Below are 21652 nucleotides of genomic sequence, written 5' to 3' on the forward strand. Positions count from 1 at the left end.
TCTTTTAGAAGGAACCACCCACAAAATCGTTCCTTCTTCAATAGAAATTCAAACCAATATACTACAACCTACAGTGGTAAACCACAATATCGAGGTACTGGTAGGTCTTACAGACAACAAAACAATAGATACTCAAATCAATACTATCATAATAACAATAATAGATCCACGCAACAAACCCAAAATAGAAACCATAATAGAGTTTACACAACACAAGCCAATAACGAAACATCAAATTCGGCTGCAGCTATTGAAAACGCGTCTTTTTTAGAGAACAACCTGCAGCCTACAGATTCCCAATCCTAGCATTAAACTTAAATGCAAATAATTTTATTAAAATTAGAGTAGCAATGGCCACAGATGAGTTTAGCGACCTCATAATAGACACTGGCGCAGACGTGTCTTTATTCAAAATTAATAAAATAAAACAAAACCACCGATTACATTCCCAAAATAAAATCAATTTAACAGGTATCACTACTCATTCAATTCACACTTTAGCTACAGCAAACACCACCTTACAATTTGGAAATGAAGCAATTAATCACATATTTCACATCATTCCAAAAGAAATAGATATCAGAGCAGATGGTATACTAGGAAGGGATTTTTTTCGCAAAATATAAATGTGTTATTGATTATGAGCATTGGCTTCTTAATTTTAATTTCAATGGGGTAACAATCTGTCATCCTATAGAAGACAATATAAGCGAGGGTTTCATCTTACCAGTAAGAAGCGAGATAATACGAGAGGTAAAACTGCCAAACATAGAGGAAGACTGCGTAGTCTTTGCAGAAGAAATCAGACCTGGAATATTTTGTGGCAACTCGATAATATCTAAGGAAAAACAATTTGTACGGTTTATAAACACAACCGAAGAAGATATCTTCATCAGTAATAGATCGTTTAAGCCACAAATAGATTTGGTGAGGAATTATAACGTTACATGCAGAAAATCCAATGAATCTGATAAAATTCTAAGAACAAGCACAATTTTAAATAAAGTAGATACACAAAACATTCCAAAATACATTCAAAAGGAGTTAAAAGAACTAATTGGAAATTATACCGACATTTTTTGCATAAACGAGGATCAAATCACAACAAACAATTTTTACACACAGTCAATACAATTGAAGGATAAATCACCATGTTACATCCCAAATTATAAGCAGATTCATTCCCAATCGGAGGAAATCAAACGACAAGTTGATAAGATGTTAAAAAATGACATAATCGAGAACTCCGTCTCTTCTTATAATTCTCCAGTACTCCTTGTACCCAAAAAATCAGATGAAGGAAAAAAATGGAGGCTAGTAATAGATTATCGTCAACTAAATAAAAAAATTATCCCAGATAAATTCCCCTTGCCTAGGATCGATTCTATATTAGATCAACTAGGTAGAGCAAAATACTTTTCAACATTGGATCTAATGTCAGGTTTCCACCAAATCCCTTTAGAAAAAGAATCAAGGAAGTACACTGCTTTCTCGACCTCTACGGGACATTATCAATTTAAAAGGCTACCATTCGGACTAAACATTAGCCCCAATAGTTTCCAAAGGATGATAACCATAGCTATGGCAGGTCTAACACCGGAGTGCTCGTTTGTTTATATTGATGATATTATCATCACAGGATGCAACGTCAATCATCACCTGGATAACTTAAAGAAAGTATTCGATAGGATACGGCAGTACAGCCTTAAACTAAACCCAGAAAAATGTAAATTTTTCAGAACAGAGGTAACTTATCTGGGACACAAAATTACAGACATAGGAATATATCCGGACGACTCCAAGTTTCAAGTAATAAAAAATTACCCCAAACCATGTAATGCAGAAGACGCCAGAAGATTTGTCGCCTTCTGTAATTACTATCGCAAATTTATCCATAATTTTGCAAAAATCGCAAGACCCCTCAATGAATTACAAAAAAAAGGGAAATCCTTCGATTGGACAAAAGAGTGTCAAGAAGCCTTTGATACTCTTCGGTACAAACTATTGTCACCTACAATTCTGAAGTATCCTGATTTCCAAAAAGAGTTCATTATCACCACAGATGCTTCAGATGCAGCGTGTGGGGCCATACTTTCGCAAGTCTATCACGAAGACGACCACCCAGTGGCATTCGCTTCTAAAAGTTTCACCAAGGGTGAAAGAAATAAGCCTACCATTGAAAAGGAGTTGACTGCCATACATTGGGCGGTCAACTACTTTAAACCATACGTTTATGGGCGGAAATTCAAGATTCGCACCGATCATAGACCCCTAGTCTTCCTATTTAACATGAAAAATCCTACGTCAAAACTAACTCGCATGAGGCTAGATCTCGAGGAGTTTGATTTTGAAATAGAATACGTTCCGGGAAAAAACAACGTAGGAGCAGATGCCCTGTCAAGAATTACTTTTACATCCGAGCAGCTGAAATCTTTAAAACAAAATCAAAGTGATGGTCCTGAAAATCAAACATTAATAGTGAAAACACGATCAATGACTAGAACCAATAATGATGAGGAAATCCCAGTGCCAATGACGGCACATCTTGAAAAGAAATATACCAATACTCCATCATTTTGGCAAACTGAGAATCCCTCAGAAGTTGACAAGCTACTAAAAATACAGACTAATATGCACAAAGGTTTTACAAAACTTTCACTGTGTAATCATAATTACAACAAAGAATTAGGCAATGTCGTTATTCCAAATAACCAAAATGGAAGTCAGGCGATCGAGCTTGCTCTTCTAGAAATATGCTCAATAGCGAAAAGATTTAATAGAAATAAAGTTGCCATCTCTCTAAACGACGAAATATTCAATAACTATGCGTATGAAACCATAAAGGAAATCGCTAATAGAGCCATTTCCGGTTGTGAAATTATCGCGTATATTCCACCCAAGTGGATTACAAAAAGAGAAGAGATTAATGAAATCCTAAGAACTTATCACATGCTACCTTCAGGGGGGCATGTAGGCCAATATCGACTTTATTTAAAAATTAGAGCAAACTACAAGTGGAAAAACATGAAAGAGGAAATTAAAAGTTTTGTAAGAAATTGTCAAAGGTGCAAGACAAGCAAAACTCTCAGACACACTAAAGAAAAAACAGTGGTAACAACAACCCCAGCTAAGCCATTCGAAGTTATTTCAATTGATACGGTTGGTCCATTGCCAAGGACGGTAAATAACAACAGATACATTATAACGGTCCAATGTGACTTGACAAAATATATAATACAGATACCAACCAGCAATAAAGAGGCGAGCACCATATCCAAGGCACTTGTAGAAAATGTAGTATTGAAATATGGAAAATTCGTGGAATTTAGATCTGATCAGGGGTTGGAATACAATAATCAAATATTGAAAAAAATAAGTGAGTTATTGAAAATCAAGCAGACATTTGCGACTGCCTACCACCCTCAAACCATGGGAGCGCTTGAACGAAACCATAGAGCTCTCAATGAGTACCTACGAGCATTTACAAACGAGCATGGGGACGATTGGGACGACTGGGTAAAATATTATGAATTTACATACAATACCACTAACCATACCGATACCGGTTACACTCCATTCGAACTAGTTTTTGGAAGAAAAGCTAATTTACCACAAGATATGCTAAAAAAAATAGAACCTGTGTACAACCACCATGAATACTATAATGAAATGAAGTACAAGCTACAAAAATCGAATGAAGTGGCGCGGAGAAATCTAGTTGAGCGAAAAGAAAATCGAAAGGAAACAGAAAATCAGAAGATCAATCCACTTAAAGTAAAGCTAGGAGACCTGGTATATTTAAAAAACGAAAACAAAAGAAAACTAGACCCATTATATATAGGTCCATATATAATTACGAATATCGATAACCCAAACTGTACTATAAAAAATAAAGTAACAAATAAAACTAGCGTAGTACATAAGAATAGGTTAATTAAATGATGAAAATTCTACGCAAGAGCATAATTTTCATCTATAAAAGGGGGGAGGTGTAGCGCCTTTATGTAGGCACTAAGCAAATGTTTAGTTTATAGTTATAGGAATTAAAGTTATAGGAATTATAGTACTAGTAACTAGTGTTAGTGATAGGAATTTATAGTTATAGGAATTATAGTTAGATACTAGTGTTAGTGATAGGAATAGATATAAAAGGACAGGGGCAAAGAGGCAAAAAGGATCATTCGCGAGTCAACCAAAACTGAAGCAAAAGCGCGTTACGAAAGATCCAAGAAGTTACTAATAAATAACTACTTAAACTAAAGCCACTAAAGTTTAGTTCGAACGTCACGATACGAAGACGTCAGTATATAAAGAAAAATAAAGATTTGGAAGAACACCACAAGAGCAAACGATTTTCTCTTAAAGGAACTGGACAACCAGGATTGCAGGAAAGTATAATCCACCCTGTCCTTTGCGTGGAAGGTATCGAATCAGAGTGCAAGGTAAAACGAAAAGATGGAGAAGAGAAATTACACTGCGTTAGATATAGTGAACCATCTTGTTAATGAATGAAAAAACATGGTAATAGGAGGACAAACACAATAGTTTTGAAGGTTAGAAGAATCTATTCATTTATGAAGGATTCTTGAAAATATTCATGCAACCGGTAAAAAACTAGAACGTAATTTAGAGCGAAACCTTCCGAAGCCTAATGCACCTTAAAGGAAAAAAAACAAAGTGCAGCGAAAACTCTGGCGTGAGAAACAGAGTGTAGGGAAGTAAAGCGAAATAAACTAAACGAAAATGCAATACGTGGTGGGAGAGAAAATTTATTGGCCAACAACGTTTACCAAGCGTTTTGCATCCGGACTATGGAACGACACGGAAACCCATAAAACACTACACTTGAGAACGTAAAGGGGTATTTGCTTGCGCATCATATCGGTGCGCTTACACAATTCCGATGCATCCGGCGGAAAGTCGACCGGAAGTGGTGCTGTGTTTTCTGGGGTGGCTTGTTCACATGATATGGAGCTGGAATTTAGAGGAAGAGAATCAACACATACGGCTGACGGAAAGCGGAGCGAATTGATCAAATAATAATGTGATGGAGACAACGTGACGAGTATTTGTGAGACTGTCAGTCACTGAGAGACTTTTAACAATTATCTTTAATTTTAGTAAAGTGCAAAGTGTAATAGACGGCTAAATGAAAGGTTACAAATCGGTCGACTCTGACTTCTGACGTATTGTCTGACTCATTTTAATCGGGAATCGTATGGGAAAATCATTTCTCTCTTTTGCGATGTTGCAAAAAGTCGTCGATCGAAATAATCTCAAATTGAATAATACTCTGTTGCTTTCTTTTCCGGCTCGTGGTGGAAAGAAATTTTCCAACCAGAATGAAACCAAGCGAGGTAAATGTATACGCCGGTGGTAAGGGAAGCTGGATCAGCAAAAGGAGGTCAATCCGGTGGCAAGTGGCGTCCGTTGTAAACAAATCCCATTTATTTTTAAACCATCACAACTCATTACGGGGCGCACTGCCTCTGCTACGCATATAGAAAGATTTTCCAAGCGATCATTCTTTGATCGGTTCTTAGCATCCCACTCCGGTTGTGTGCGTATAGACGGGGCGTTTTGTGTCGAAATTTTCTTCCACCGCGCAATAATATCGCCTCACATGCTGGAAATGTCGATTTTGTCTTGGTGGTTACAACGTGTGGTATTTTCATAGGTACTTATGATTGTTTTAAAACGCCGAAACATTGTATTGGTTATATTTACACATGCGCCAGACTAAACGGTAAACGCCATTGTTTTGGGACGAAATTATTTATTTGCTGTAATAGTTTGTGGGAACTTGTTTCGACACAAACCAACCCTTTGAAATTCGCCGTCAGAGGAGAAACCGCCAGCGTTAGACACAACAGGTTTTTAAATACACCGTATGATTTCTACCAATAAACAATGAAGTTTTGTATAAGTTCTTTTTTTTTAAGAAAGTTGTGGCACGCATAGTTTTGCTAGTTAGCTTTTTATATTTTATATTGTTTCATAGTGTAGCAATAGCCAGCAGAATAATGTCTTATCATTCAATTACAGCGTCGGCTTTTGTACATCAACTTGGAAATAACCTGCGGTAAGTGAACTAAAAGATATATAAAGTCGTGTCCTTTTGACTACTGGAGTACGTAACAGTACTTGAAACTTAACCCATCAGTTTGTTAATAAATCAGAGCCGCACACCACTTAATTTATTCACTTAGTCTACTTTATTTGTATTTTTAACTCTGTCCCTGAAAAGATGTATTACACTATTTCTTCTTGACACGATAATTTTAGTTATTATGTTGAAAATCTGATTCCAGTTCCTGGCGTTACAATATGAGCTTAAACTTTTCCTCTTCACCTGAAAATATAAATCGGTTTTTAGTTTTCCACATGTGTGGGTTGGTCCCCCAGATGAATGTTGTTTGGTTAGATTGGGAAAAGCTATCGACAACTTGAGCAATCATGACGAAAATGGAGCACTGCTTCAATCCCCGGTAAACGTCTTGGCCAACCGTCATGATTGTTGTGCCTGTTTGTCGGTCGGTGGCCTCTGTCGTGACAGAAAAGTCTTGTACAGTAGCTAGTACGCGGCCAGTCCGTAGGTAACAGTGTCAGCAGAAGTTTCTACAGCGGACAATCTATGTGTACCTCGATCATGGTTCGGTTGATGGTTGTCGCACTGCTTCTTGTATGCGGGCACCAGGTATGTAACGCAGCGCAAGTGATCAAAGCACTGGAAATCAATAGAGACTAATATAAGTCGTTTTGTGGCACATTTTAAAAAAACACGCAGGTTACACTGGCCAAGCCAGATTATGGGATTTACGGACCGGTCCAGGACAGTGCATCCATTAGGCTCGTTGCAATTGAGCTGGGAAGGGCATTCGAGCAGCTGCAAGCAGGCTTGGAATTGGAGATAACCGCACCCTCGAGTGCTCTGGAGCAACTCTTTGCGGTACTTCAAACCATCACCGATACGCTGGGTCCTTTGGGCATTACAGCGTCGACTGCTCTGGCAGCCGCTACGCTCAGTATGGCCGACCTCGAAGGAACCTTCCGGGACATTCTGGACCCCCTGGTCGATATGCAGACCGTTGTGGTGGTGCAGATTCCGGAGGTATTGCTCGCGATCAATGAACTGGCTGGATCCACTCTTGTGCTTCAGTTGATGGACGAATTCAGCATGATCTACGTGTCGACGCGGACCTTGATCGGGTCGGTAATACAGCTGGTGGCGAGCGTCCGGAATGTTAGCAATCCGTCGGAGGTAAATCAGAGTGTTATGGCTGGAGTGCAGCGCGCCATGCAGCTCCTGCGATCTAACATCCAGCTCCTAACCTATACAATCGGTTCGACAAGCATGGAGTTAAGTGTGGCGAATGAGTTTCTGGTAGAGCTGACGGCGACGCATAGTACCGCAGAGGCTGACAGTCGTGCTGCACTGGATCGTTTCCGATCAAAGCTCGATCGTTTCGAGGACAGCCTAACGTACCTGACAGACTGCTTGGTGGGCGAGTACGCCGACCTGCGGCCGTATGTTTTATCGTATCTAGAGAGTCTCGGTACTTCGTCCGGTGAGTGTGTGCTCCATTCGGCCGCCGAATCTCTCGTGGACACCGTAACTACCGGCTGGGATCGGGCGGTTTGTGTGGTCAAACGCCACTACAAGATGCTTGGTAGGAATTGTGATCTCATGAAGGACCTTTCGGAAAGCTACGAGCAAGTGTGCGACGTTGGTATGGCACTCGCGCAGACAACTGTGGCCAATGGTCCAAACGCGCCCTACTGCTTCTATAAGTTCTTCCGGCTAGTCGAGCATCTACTCCTTCGTCTGGCGGACGATGCAAGCTTATGTCTGAAGCAGGAATCAATTCGCTTGCGGTCACTTCAGGAAAGCGTGCAGAACATGTTTCCGACCGTTGTCTACGATGTGGAGGAGCTACTGATTCACCTTGAGCTGTGTGGAGAGGTCCTGGAACAACGGAACCGCTGCATATCCGACTTTGGTGAATTGTACGAACATCTTGCCTCGCATACCGAGCAGAAGCTGGAGCTTATCGAGAAGTTCTCGCTAGCCGAAACGAGTGCCAGTGCCGATCGACTGAAGCTATGCGTTTTACACTCGCGCTATAACGTGCTCCATTTGGAGCTTGCTCGATTGCAGAACGACCTGGAAGAGTGCAGTTCGTTCGACGGATCATTATGCGACGATCTAACTCCATCTGTTTGATAGATTTGAGTTGTACAAAACTCACAATACATTTTAATTATAAGACCAACTTTTTATATAAAATAAAAGCATAGTCCAACATGTGAATGCATTTGATGGATTTTCGTAAACTGGAGGGTATAATGAACAAACATTTTACTACTTGTACTCACATCGGTATTTGGTTCCTGGCGTTTAGAAGAAATCCATTCTTAATTCAGAACCCACGATGAAAAAAACGTACAGACATTTTTAAATTTATAAGCAGTAAAACATATCTGAAATACATACCAGAAAATTTGTTTTTAAATAACAAAAAACAATAAATTTAGAAGAAAATTCGAATGGACAATTCGTTAACAACGTTGAAGGTGTTATCATGGAATGCTTTCAATAAAATATGTTGTAGATTATTAACGTATTTATATAATTAGTATAGCGCACTTAATATTTAATTAAATCTGACATTAAAATGGTGATATTTGCTCCTATTTCCTCTTATTTATTTTCAAACTGCTCATCATGTACACAAACGTTTCTGAGAAAATGTGTTGAATACAAACATTTTTTCTCGGTTTAGCCTTTCTTACAAGAAATGCAACAGCATGCATTGTTGAACCCAAATTAAGCGTCAAACGAAGTGTAATTCAATTTGTATGAATATAAAAAATCATTTATTTTCCTGCTCAACAAAACGTGTTATCATTGCTTTTGGTAGTACAAACATTAAAAAAAAAATCTAAGCGGAAAAATACCTAGTGAACAAAAGGACTGATTGAAGGCGTTTTAATATTAAGGTTCAATTACCGGTGGCATCATACCTTCACCGGATTCGCCTGATTCGCCTGATTCGCACATTCCTGCCATACAGTCATGGCCTTCGAAGCAGGACGTCATATTTTCCACTAGCTCATACACCACGTTGTCCAATGTGTAGAAGTTAGCTGCGGCCAGACAGATTTTCAGCCGCGTTTGGCTGGCCGTAAGCTCTGTAGCGATGAGTTGTTGGAGTGAACTATACTTTGCCTGATGATCTGCTCCAAGGGTAGTGTAGAGCTCAGTTAGCTAAAAGTCATAAAGGTTGCAACAGCCTGTTATTATGTGCATATTTTAGTACAGTCCTCTAGTACTTACATCGGAGAAACATTCGTCACGACGGGTTCTATGCTTCGCGCAGGTTTCAAGATTAAGCCAGAGGTCCTCGACGTCGTACGACAGCAGGGTGACAAATGAATCAACAACATGCCTAAATTTGCGCCATCTTGGGTGCTCCGTGTCGAGGCACTCGTTTAAGTGAAGCAGCCCTAGAGTGGGCAAGTCTTCTACTAACGCTTGGTACTTGGCGAAACAGTATTCTGCGAAGACATCGGAGTCAATCAACCCATTCACCAGCGCGTCGGCAGCATAGAAAACCTTTGGACCCTGAAAGTAAGCTTCGTCGACGGTACCCTCTAGGTCGGTGACATAGCTTTCCACAGCCATCGCAGCGGAATCCTGGAGACCTTCCAGCAACCCAGGACTAGTGGTCACGAGCACGGTTAAGGCAGTTACCAGACCGTTGAATGAAGGCGAGGAGGAAACGGGTCCAGACAGTCCCATTTCCAACTTTTCTCTCATAGCATCGTACTCCTGCACGAGCTGGTTAAAATAATCGTTGACAGAGTCCCTGAAATCGTAAGCGACCTCGTTGTAGCTGGAAACTTCGGTATCGAATAGACCCAGCGCCATCCCACTGACTTCTTCCTCCACGGGTTCGTATAGATCCGATACTGCCGCTTCATAGGACACGTAGTATAAGTCCGCTGTCCTTAGGTTGACCCCGGCACGTTGAAATACGTAGCACATAGCCTGTAAGTGTGCATTCAGCGATGCCAACGCTAGCAAAAACTCGCGAAACAGATCATCCAGTTCTTCCTCAGCGTTTGGGTCCGTCAAGGCATCTTGTAGGCTCATGAAGGCATCTCGGGACGGCGCAAGCCTACTGAAAGCGAATGTGAGGGAGTCCAGCATTTCTTGGTACAGTAGGCTGCCGTAGGCTTCACTCATCGACGAAAAGAACGCCTCATTGTTGTCGTTAACGAACGTCATCAGCTCGTCGTACGCATCTAGCACGGAACCGAACGTGGCGGGCACGTCGCTGCTGGAACTTACGGCGGTCTGGAGTGCATCCGTCACAAGTTGACCTTTTGTCAGCAGTTGACCGGCGAAGGGAGCCAGCAATGCAAGCTTCGCCTCACTTCCGGTGATCTGCCCAGAGAGCGTGAAATCTAGCTGGTCGTCCAGTGAGCCCATATTTAACGCGATCGAAACGGCCGCGGAGTTGATGTCAGAACTCAGGGCATACGTTAGGCTTGTCCCGAACTCGGGCCGTGCGCTGACGATGGCAACCTGTGGACAATGAAAATCTTAGTCAATCTCGGATAGCAAACGTCGGTACGAAAAAAGCTACCTGCACCAGGCAGAACACCCAACAAACATAACGTGGCGAACCCATTCCCAATCGTGCCGGAGATAGTAACCACACTTCAGATCACACTTTGCTCCCCGGACGGTGGTGCGTATTGTTTTATAGGTTTTCTGGCTCAACTAGAGATGAGGAAACCATGGGGATGCAGGCCACACTACTTTCATCTGAGCCAACATTGCACCACGAAAACTAAACCAACCCGCAACCGCCCGTTACGTAGGTTGTAGCAACATGGCGATCGGCTTTAGGGGAGAACTCTTCAGAAGAGTATTACTCAAGCTCAAACCCAAAAACAACATTGGGTCACAGCCTCTCGGCAAGTGACCCTCATACCACAAAACAAAAAATTGTATGAAAACATGGCTGTTCAACTTTGAGCGATAGTGACATAGTTTGGAAGCATCTTCTGTGAGCTGATGGTTTAGCGGTCTAGAGAATCAGAAGATCAGTTTTAACTTTGATTAACATTCAACAATAAACAATTCAATTCTTTGTTTATAAGGATGGAATACACGTATTGTATCTTTAGATACTACTGTGTCCAAAAAGTAAGGTGACTATGGTACGCAAACTGTGCGCGTCCAAGGTATTGGCGGATTGTTATTTTTTAATTGTTGAAATATGTGTTTTTGACTTCTTCAGCAAATTTCATGTAAAAATATTCATCAGGATAGGAGATATGATTTTTTTTGTGGCCTACTACACGTATGACCCTCGTTGACCCGACTCTGGGCACATTTGGGGAGCAAAGAATTTGCTTAAACTTTGTATGCGTAACTAATTTTTAGCTGCGGATTCGTTGAAATAGCTTTTGGCGATGCAGTAATGTCGAAAAAAAATGTTTACCAGGGGTTTAGTGAATTCCAAAATGGCCGCCATGGCCACAATGGCCAAAATGGCGTCATGGGACACATCATCCTCAACGATTCGTCATTCGACAAAGCTCACGTTCAAAATTTTAAGGAATCAATGTTAAATAATCGTCGATTAATGATTAGAGACTTCACCGATGATATTGAAATATCGAAAGTATCAGTAAATACCATTTTAGAGGAGGTTTTGGGCCTGGAACTCGACTGGTACCAAAATCGTTGAATTTTTTTTAAAAAGGTGTTGCGTTGAAGTGGATGAAACAGCGCTATCCGACTAAATTGACTAGACGAAGTGCATTATTACTGTAGACGAGACTTGTAACTATGCTCCAGACTGTAAAACAATCAATCAATCGAATAAATACCGTGCCAGGAATAAGCCAGGACCAAAAAACTAGCCAAACGAGGGCCATACGTTTAGTAGCGCACAAAATAAATCGTATCTCCTATCCGGATGAATATTTTTACATGAAACTTGCTGTAAAAATCAAAAACACATATAGCAACAATAAAAAATAACAATCCATCAATACCTTTGACGCGCTCAGTTTGAGCACCAAAGTCACCTTACTTTTTGGACACAGTAGTATACTTTTTAATTTTTACGACCTATTCGTATTTTGATCATTTAATATAATTATTAGTTTTTAAAAATACATAATTTATTATGATTATTTTATCATACAAAGTAGAATTTATTTTACGATACTTCTGTTATATGATAAGTTACTTGCCTCTCATCTTGGTTTAAAGAATTGGTATGAAAAATGCACCTATGTTGTTTGCAGCTTCACAGTCTCTTGGTGCCTTTTTTATATCGCGCTCTTCGCTTCAAATGTCAAAATATTTTTTTTAAATAAAATTATTAAAATATTTTCTTCCATTACATAACATTTTTTTCCGTTACAAAATTAGGATCATGAAATTTTCTTCAGTTAATGTGTCTTGAAATACAAATCATAGAAGAAAAGCTAGCCTGTGACAGCGTGTCCTTGTAACTCCTATGTCGCTTGGGCTCCGAGACGTTGAACTGATAAAGGCAATCTTCATCATCGATGAATATTGATCCGATTTAGCACCCAAACCACTCTCTTCCGTGGGCGTAACGCGTAAAGACAAACGTTGTTGCCTTGGGAACGAGGACGAAGAAGTTGCCCATTCCCCGGCGAAAGTGTACACACAACCAGAACTCGCAAAGCACCTCGGGGGTACCGCTATTGCTGGGTTTTGATTATGTTGTGCCATTCCGCCGCTGGCCGTGCTTATGTAGGGGAGGATCACGCCCTGATTAAACCATTTCGATCAGTTTCCGTTTATGGAGCCGCTTCCATTCGAATGCACACTGGCCGCCGGAACTCGCTCGTAACAGTCTTCAACTCCTCGGACCACGTCCATACGCACACCGGATAAGGCTACGCTTTCGCCACGGAACCTATCTGCAGCATCTATTTCCTGTCCACGCGGAATTTCCCTTTCCTTTCGCGCTTATTAGGCTTTTCTTTTTTTTGCCATTGCCTACTCCACGTGCCACTCGGGGTGGCTCTTCCTCTTCCGTGTCCCTCCTAATCGTCACTTACTATTTACCTAATCAATTTGAAAGTGGATACTGTTGATGGCGTCAGACATCAACACCCATCCGCTCCTCCCGAGTGCGAAGCTTTCGTAGTGTGGGAGTCAATGTGTGTGTGTGTGTGTGGGTGTGTGTTACCGGTGTGTCTGTGTGATGAAGCGTTGGATGAGCAAGTGTACGGTCATGATTCGCTTCCGGTTTATGAGCATATAAATCGTCCCTCGGCAAAGCTCGACGGGACGATGGGGTTTGCGTTCGTGGGACGTAAGAGTGAAAGTATTCCCCGAAGGAATGGAAACAGCAACCCAAAAGGATCAACCACGGCAAGAACCATAATGGCAAAAGTCAAGCAAGGTAACGGAGGAGCTCGGACGGTTAGCAATAAAAAGGCTCCAATGCCAGTTCATGGGAAGAAATAGAAAAAAAATATAAAAGATTCAAAGCTCCCCCGCAACGGCACCGAAAAAGGCCATCAAAGACGCAACAGAAACGGAATTGTGCGCTCTCCCATTCATGCGCCGTCCTTTCGTGGGCTTCGGCCGGTTCCTCCCTATCCGGATCAACTGAATGTATGTACAAAGACTTTCTTAACAGTGTTTGTTCTTTCCACACGCGTCCTTTTCTCCGTGTGTATGCGTGGTTAGTGTTTGGTAGTGTACCTGCAGGTGAATTGATACGCTTTAGGAGTGAAAACATTTGATATGTTTTGGGAAGGCATATTGATTAATCAACCATTCTATAAAATAATTTAACATCCTTCTGGTCGCATTGTGGGGAAAATATCAAACAAATATAAACTGACTTGGTTTAGATTTTTTTTTATATTGTTCACAGTAGATGATTGATTTCAAACAATTTTATTCTGATAGGTATGGAAAGCACTTATGTTGATCTTCTTATTTTCTTAGAGTGGTAATAAAAATATGTAACAACGGTAAGGTATTTGACAAGTACTGCTACGACGTTTATTGATGTACAGCAAAAATGTATTTCCATGAGCATGCATTTTGGGAATATTGTCTGGAAATGGAATGAAACACTTTTATTATGTAACAATCGCAAAGCTAAATAAGCTAATCTTATCCTCACGTTGGATTTACTTTTCTAAAATTGAGAACCCAACTTATCAGATGTGCCAGAAACTTATCAATCAAAAGAACAAAGAGACCAATTTCTTCAAGCCAACCAGACGGTAGGGCAGTTGGCAACAGTCCTGCAAGGAAAATGGAGAGTGTATTAACTTAGCAGAGGCGAGTAAGTAGGACGGAGTGCCCCCCCCCGCTACTGCTCCCGAAGCCGCACAGGCAATGTCGCACATACTTTCGGCACCAGCTCACGTCAGCAAACTCACCCACGAGCCGTGCTGGCCGGAACTCCGGCGATCCTTTCGGCGAAGCGATCTGCCTCGGTGTTAGTGTCGCAGATTATGTTGCCCATGTACTGCGCCGTCGGGAAGGTTACGGTGTGGGTGGTGTTTCAAGTATCTAACTTTCACCCACACTGCCTCCGGGCACGGTGGATGAGCCGTCGTCGCCGTCTCCGTTCGTTGGAATTCGCTCCCAGTCGGAGTAAAAGCCAGCACAGGGCAATGTTCATCCCCACTCGGTCCATCCCCTCCACGAATGCCCGTGGCTTCTCGAGTGCCCTTTTTTCCCACCCACTTTCCTGCCACCGCTGGGCCACCCAACCCAGCGACATTATTCGGTGTTTCCGCATCCGGTGTTTGACTTTTCCATTGCAGTTGTTTTGGGACCGTTTTTCCCGTACTTAGGGTGCTTTGCCAGCTATCAACCCGTCAGCCCTTGGCTCCTGTTGTGTCTCAGCTCGATCTGTATTCTTCTCTCTCTCTCTCTCTCTCACTCACTCTTTTTCTCTCTCCCTCTTACGCTAAACACCAGTGTTCCGGTGCGCAAATCGGTTTTTATTTATTATATCTTCTAATAATCGAGTGGCATCTAGTGGCGTGGGTTTGGAGGACAAAAGAAATCGTTTCACCGTGCTGTTGATGTTTGCGTTGTGCTGGTGAGAAACAGAAGGAAAAAAATGAAGACATCCTGGCGGTGGATGGTGCGACGGAAAGGCGTCATCTCACTCCCCACCCGCACCGTCCTCAATACTTTTCCACCAGGGTGTTGTGGCTCAGACGCCCGTTGAAATTGATGAGATTGAACGAAGAGTGAGAAGATTAAATTTGCCTCCCGCGTCAAAACTCGTCGGGAAAAGCTTGGAAACTTCTTGCTATTTAACTCCCCTTTTGCCGAATGGTGGTTGTTGTTGCTGGCGGGGATTGGAAACATTAAATTTTCATCGGGTAGGCCCGTGCAAAACAGGAACGGGTTTTCTTTTTTGTCGGTCCCCTGCCAAACTGAAGACATTTTAGGAGCGGGGCGGACTGGGCAGGGAGGGCTTTGATAAACTGTCGGTGATTAGTAGGGCAAAATATATTCAATCTGTCGGGAGTCGTGCAAATTTTCGCGGCCACTCTGCATGGTGGAGTAGGGGAGAAACTAATGAAACAGCACGAAATTGTCCAACAAATGGTATCTTCTTCTTTTTGTGGGATTGTTTGTACACGACTTGGAAACTTTTGCCGAAACCGTTGTTTGAGCGATGGAATGTTGTAGCGAATTAAACATCGGCTGTAGCTATTTTCACCACCAACGATTTTCTTACGATTTTGTATTAATTTCCAACAACAAATGTTGTTAAGAAACTGTTAGAATACAACTCGAGGCTAGTCTACTTTGTTCACTTTGACAGGACACATACTTAATTTGTTTAATTGGTGGCTTCATCTAATTGCGTGCAATAGTTATTAATGTCCAAACTGTAATGCGTGCTGTTGTTAGTTTACTTACAAAATCTTAGAAACATTTGTGAATGAACAAACAGTTTTCGATTTTCGAATTCGTAGCAGCTGCTTGTTTGTAATCTCTTTTCATTCAATCATATCATTTTAACAGCTAAACGAGTTTTTAAATACTTATTCGTTCTATTGTGAATTACGTCACACCATGAAAAATTGATGAAAAATATTAAAATAAAAAAAGGAAAATACAGGAGAACTTCTCCACCTTCAAATGGCCAAATGCCGAAGGTTACGTCAGTGGCGAACACTTTATGCGTGTCCCAGTCATCCAGGGTCTCCGTGATTGGAATAATGATGCTTGCTCCTGAAACAAAACACCAACCCACGGATCGGTATTCCATTGCTGCGATGTAAAAAACGCAAAAGAAATCGTTTGACTACGCTCCAGGACAAAGTCTAGGAAAAGGAAAGAAAATTATCATGTGTATGTAAGAAATGCACTAGAACGTAGGAGAATCCTACTCGAGGGATGAGGCCAATCCTCTTCAGAACGTCTTCGGCGTTCGTTTCTCGCGGTAGAACAGGGAAATCAAAAAAGAAGTGGCGGAAATCGAGAGACATTGATAAAAAAACAAAAACCTCTATTTTCCATCCCTCCAGCAGCGAGCTCCGGGAAGCTGACGGTGCAGGAACTTTTTCACAATAGGGAAAAGTGGACGAACCTACTGTGTGTCGAAATGGAATCGTTGCGAGCGCCAGCAAAAGGCAAAGAATGGATCGCGCGCGGGGTGAGGAAATCCAACCAAATATATTGAAATGCGGAAGTGGGAAAACTTGTCGATGGTTTTATTTTCGATTCACGTGAACAAACCATACGGGAAGCGGTAGAATTCGTTGGAAAATTTGACTGAATTGCTCAGCTAGGCCCCAGCAGTTTGTCGGAAATTGAATGTCGTGCGCTCTTAATGGTTAAAGGGAATTTCTTATTTTGTTCGAATATTTGAAGTGATGTTTTGGCCAATTTTCAAAAGACTTGAATGAATATGCTTATTAAAGTAATATGAAAGATGTACGATTTATTTTAATTCTTTCAAATACGATTCCAAATTTCCATTATTTTCAAATAGCATTTCATCATCCGGAAACGATTGATTGTTAGAGAGCATCACAACTTCTGCATGCTGCAGGTGAGTAACTCGATGACTACCATGGTGCAAAACTACTAGAATCGACCAAAAATCTTCGAAACAGCGCGTTGTTACTTCTCGGTTTGGGAAGGAGAAAACAAATTCGACCCATCGCAGGGAAAAGACTAAGGTTAAAAGGAGGGAAAACATACCGGCACCAGCAGCAGCAGATACATTGAATCCACCCGAAAACATTGTGACTGGAGTTGGTTGTTTTTCTTGTTTTCTGTTTCAGTTTTTCCCTTTAGCGGTAGCGAAAAGCTTCGGCACGACGATGCCGTTTGCGCTGCGCCCTGACACTTGATGAAACGGTCTCGCAATGAAAGTTTGGAAAATGCATAGGGTAGCAGGTGCAGAGTGTGGGATGGTACTAGCGGGAGCCTTGCTGCAGGATTAGACTACGGTACGGTCAGTTGTTCTGACTAGTTCCCATTGTCAGTGTTGCCCTGTCTGTACCATAGCGCCGGCAGGCTGGTGGGTTAGAGGAAGAACAGAACGCACGGTTTATTGTTGCACAGGACACTGGACGCAGTGTGAAATATTATCGACGTTTCAATAATTATGTCAAGTTGTTCATGGGCTTTACGTTCAAAGTTAGGCGTTTAACTTCAACTCGTATTAAGAAATAGATAAATGATGTTAAAATAAGGCTTTACTTTTACGTACTTTACTACATATTACGTACATATTACTATTACATTCGTTGGGTTCGTAATAAGACAATGACATTTTCCTACAGACTGAAATATTGTCATAATTATAGGGATTGAGCCGATCTAGATGAATAATTAGAAAAATAGTAATAATGAACGAATTGATAAACGAATGAATTATGAATGCGAGGCAACGAAAAATTAAAAATGAAATTAATCGCTAGATAGTTGGCAACAAAAATTACAAGAGCGATGGCCTACTACTGAACCGAGATGGATCTGCAGATGGAAAAAGATGGAATAAAGCAGACATTGAAAAACGGAAAGGGTTGAACCATCGGTCTTGTGATTGAATTTGACGAGAGTGGATAGTGAAAATGAAACAAGTAGTTGAATTTGGAAGTTGAAATATAATGAAATAGAGAAATAATCCGTGAGATCACGACAATAATGTCACAAGTCAACAAATACGACAGTTTTCTCAGCATTTTCCAAAAAATGAGGTAACTCGTAACATTCATAAATATGCAACTCGACTATCTGCCATATCCAATGGAACGATATTAACGAGGGTTATTTTACTTTGATAATGTTTAAACGAGAGCGTTTCATTTTACCAGTTATTTTGATTAAGCAACTTTTTTCCATTGCCCTCTTTGTGATAGTAAAAGATTCATTGTCCTATCACTTTCTTAAATAGTGGCATGAAGTATTTGTTTTTATATTATGATGTATTTAATAGTTAGTAGACCATGTTTTCGATACATCAATATTTGCAAACTAAATCTTATGTCCAGTATGTCCTTCGATAACTTTCCTACTGTGCCAGCTTCGACCGTAGAATCTAAAGATACATACAACTTTCATTCGAATGTTCGTTGCCCTGTGTCAGCCTCGGCCACCCTTACCACCCGCATCCGGCCAAAGTCCACAAATTCAGGACGCTTTTTCTCTGTCACGTGTACGGTTATCCTCGTCTCCGGGCATTGAGCCTTCCGCGCCTTCGGTCATGGCTCAAGCTCACACACGGTAAAGCACCGTTGCGAACCCTAAGGTTACGTGGATCGGGTTTCAAAACCACTGTGCACACATACACACACACAGAGTTTGGAGCACATTGTCTCTTGGGCAGACGTTGTAGGAAAGGATTGTGGTTTAGTGAGAAAATGGAAAGATGGCAAGATACAACGAGAGGTAGAGATCGTGAGAGGAGAGAAGGATGGGGATGTTTAGTATGAAAAAGGCTCGGAAAAGCGAACTGCCAAGCGGTACAGTTTTTTCTATAAGAGGAAAATCTCCATCCAGCGAAGCGGTACCGGGATGGCGAGGGATGTTTTAAATTTATTCAAACAAAAATTGTTCGCTTTTCCCAAGCATTGGCTCGGTGGAGTGAAGGGAAAGAGGTGTTTAACGCCACGACAGACTAGGCTGCCCGGACGATGAAAGTGGTAGTGGGTGGAGTGGTGGTGGAATGGCATGATGGTCATGTAGGTAGGTTTCCTGAAGTATGTTTGAGCGAGGACTTTTTCTGGATGGAGGGCTGCAAAACCAGATCCACAACGATCTACATTGAAAGGAAAAGAAGGAAAATGTCTCTTATCATTTTATTTCTCTCCCTCTCTCTCACATGCATTCTCTCTTTCCTTCACTCTTTCTTTGTTTTATATCTCGCGCTCTTCTTACACAAATTGTTGTTCTGTCGCCGCCACTCGTGTTTCATTCTCTGTCCTTCCCAAGGAGCTGGTGGAAAAACACTGCGCCGGAAAAACCATCCAAGGATCGGTACTAACTTGCAACCTTGCGTACCGACGTAGTCTTTGCTGAGCTTTAACGGACGAAATAAAACGACAGCAGTTCCATTCCGTCAACTTTGGTTCGAAAATTTCGCCAACGCCAACGTATCCGACCGTTTGGAATGTTAGTCAGATTTGTTCCGGACGGTTTACATGCGGTCGAAGAGGGAACGGTTGTTGGGAGCAGGCGGACCGGGTGATAGGTTTTGCATGATAGGATAATGGTGTTCAGCACTTTACCAATGGCACTAGAGTCTGGCGGTAGGGTTCGGGTTGTAGCCAGACTTCTTTTTCCTCCATCCGAGTACCGACGATGGAGCATGGAGTATTTTTAAATTTCTCTTCGTGGGTAGCAGCGAAAAGCAGCACCGGATGTAGCTTTTCATTAGAGTGTGAAAGTGAGGAGAGATACGCTGGTTGATTTGCGACCAACGACATCCAACTCAAACAAGTAGAAAAAAAAGCTTCTTCCTGCTAGATGAGTAAGGAGATGTGCGTTAGGGTTTTCCAGTTGCAGTGCGTAACAGAAATGGAATGGTACCAGCTAGACATGTTTTTTTGGATCTCCCTGTTCCGGAGGACTACTTCGGCTCGCTAGTATTTGGGACCAGAAGAGAACATATGATTGGATGCTTAGTGAATGCTGACCAAGTTGTCTCCAAAATTTAATCCAATAGAGAAATAGAGATGTAAGATAGAAAAACGAGATGAAAGTTTCGAAAACCACTGCTTTCCACGAGCTTCCATAAACAACGACCCTACGCGAACAGGAAACGTACGCACGTTAGTTATTTATTTATTTGCGTTTGATTTACAAAGACGGGGTTCATCACATCACCCAAATTAAAGCTGAATGCCTACATTCGTTTTGAAAAATATCGGTTCTGACAAAGCAATAGTAGCTATAAATTGGTTTCTTCAAACATTAGAGTAACAAAAGTCATTACAAGTAAAAAACAGTTTTGGTTTGCTAATTGCAATGTTGATCAACAACTGACTGTATTTTTCCAAAGAAATGTCTCAAGTATTATGAGGTAAGTTTAAGCACATCTGATGTGTTCTATATTTCATAAAACTTTTTCTTCTTGTCATGTTGTGGTAATCGTTAAAAGTTTTTATTGAAAACGCCGTTAAGATTTTAAAATTAGTATAACCTGATTAAAATAACTGTAGCTACTCGTAGCTGTTAGCTATATCATAACTTCATTACTCAACTTTGCCAAAATTCTCCATTGCATGTATGAGAAAGATGAAAAAGGATTTGTTACACTACTGCAAACCGATGTTAACGTGTGTTAAACATAATTCAACCTTTCGTGGCCGCTTCAATATCGTATTTTAGTGGGCATTAATTGCTTTCGGTGGCTTTTCCATCCCCATATAGAGTGCTCATCCAGTCGCCAATTCTACCGAAATATGCCGGTGGCATCTTCGGTGGCATCAGACGGATGGAGAGCCAAGACACTGTGAGAAGCAAAATTTTAGGCAAATTAAAGCAGCCCAAAGACGTGCAGCCATGGCCAAGTCAACCGAGAAGAGCCGCTCATAAGAATGAGGTTAATAATGGGTGTGCGGAGGAAGTTAGCGCAGGTGATAAAGAAAGTTAACTTGGCCCCGTCACACGCGCAATGGGACGCGTTGGTTACAAAAAAAAGGAAATAAAAACGGGTTGGGAATTTTTATGCTAAAACGTCAAGCATAAATAAATAATCGATATCGGACCACCCAGCTTGATGCGTGTTGATGATGCGGTTCAAAGCAGACGCGAATGCAAGGGCGAAGCATAAAAAGGAAGAAACAAAAACGAGCCGATTCAGTCTGAGATGGTCCGATCGGTGATTTTGCCTTTTTTGCATCTGATATTGGTAGGTTTATCAAGTGAAATAATGATCACAGATAAAACGAACTCCTTGTTTTGTCTAATACACTTGAAAGGCAATGACAAAAATGTGATAAGCTCCCATACAGTTTTGTATAACTATAACTATGTATAACTCAAATTATTCTTATTGAGCATCGTTATTCTTATCTGTCTTTCATTTTGTAATTCAATGTTGAATTTAAAATCTGTAACTTTTCCAACAAACATGCCAAATTA

The sequence above is a fragment of the Anopheles ziemanni genome, chromosome 2, assembly GCF_943734765.1.
Source record: "Anopheles ziemanni chromosome 2, idAnoZiCoDA_A2_x.2, whole genome shotgun sequence".
Lineage (NCBI taxonomy): Eukaryota > Metazoa > Arthropoda > Insecta > Diptera > Culicidae > Anopheles > Anopheles ziemanni.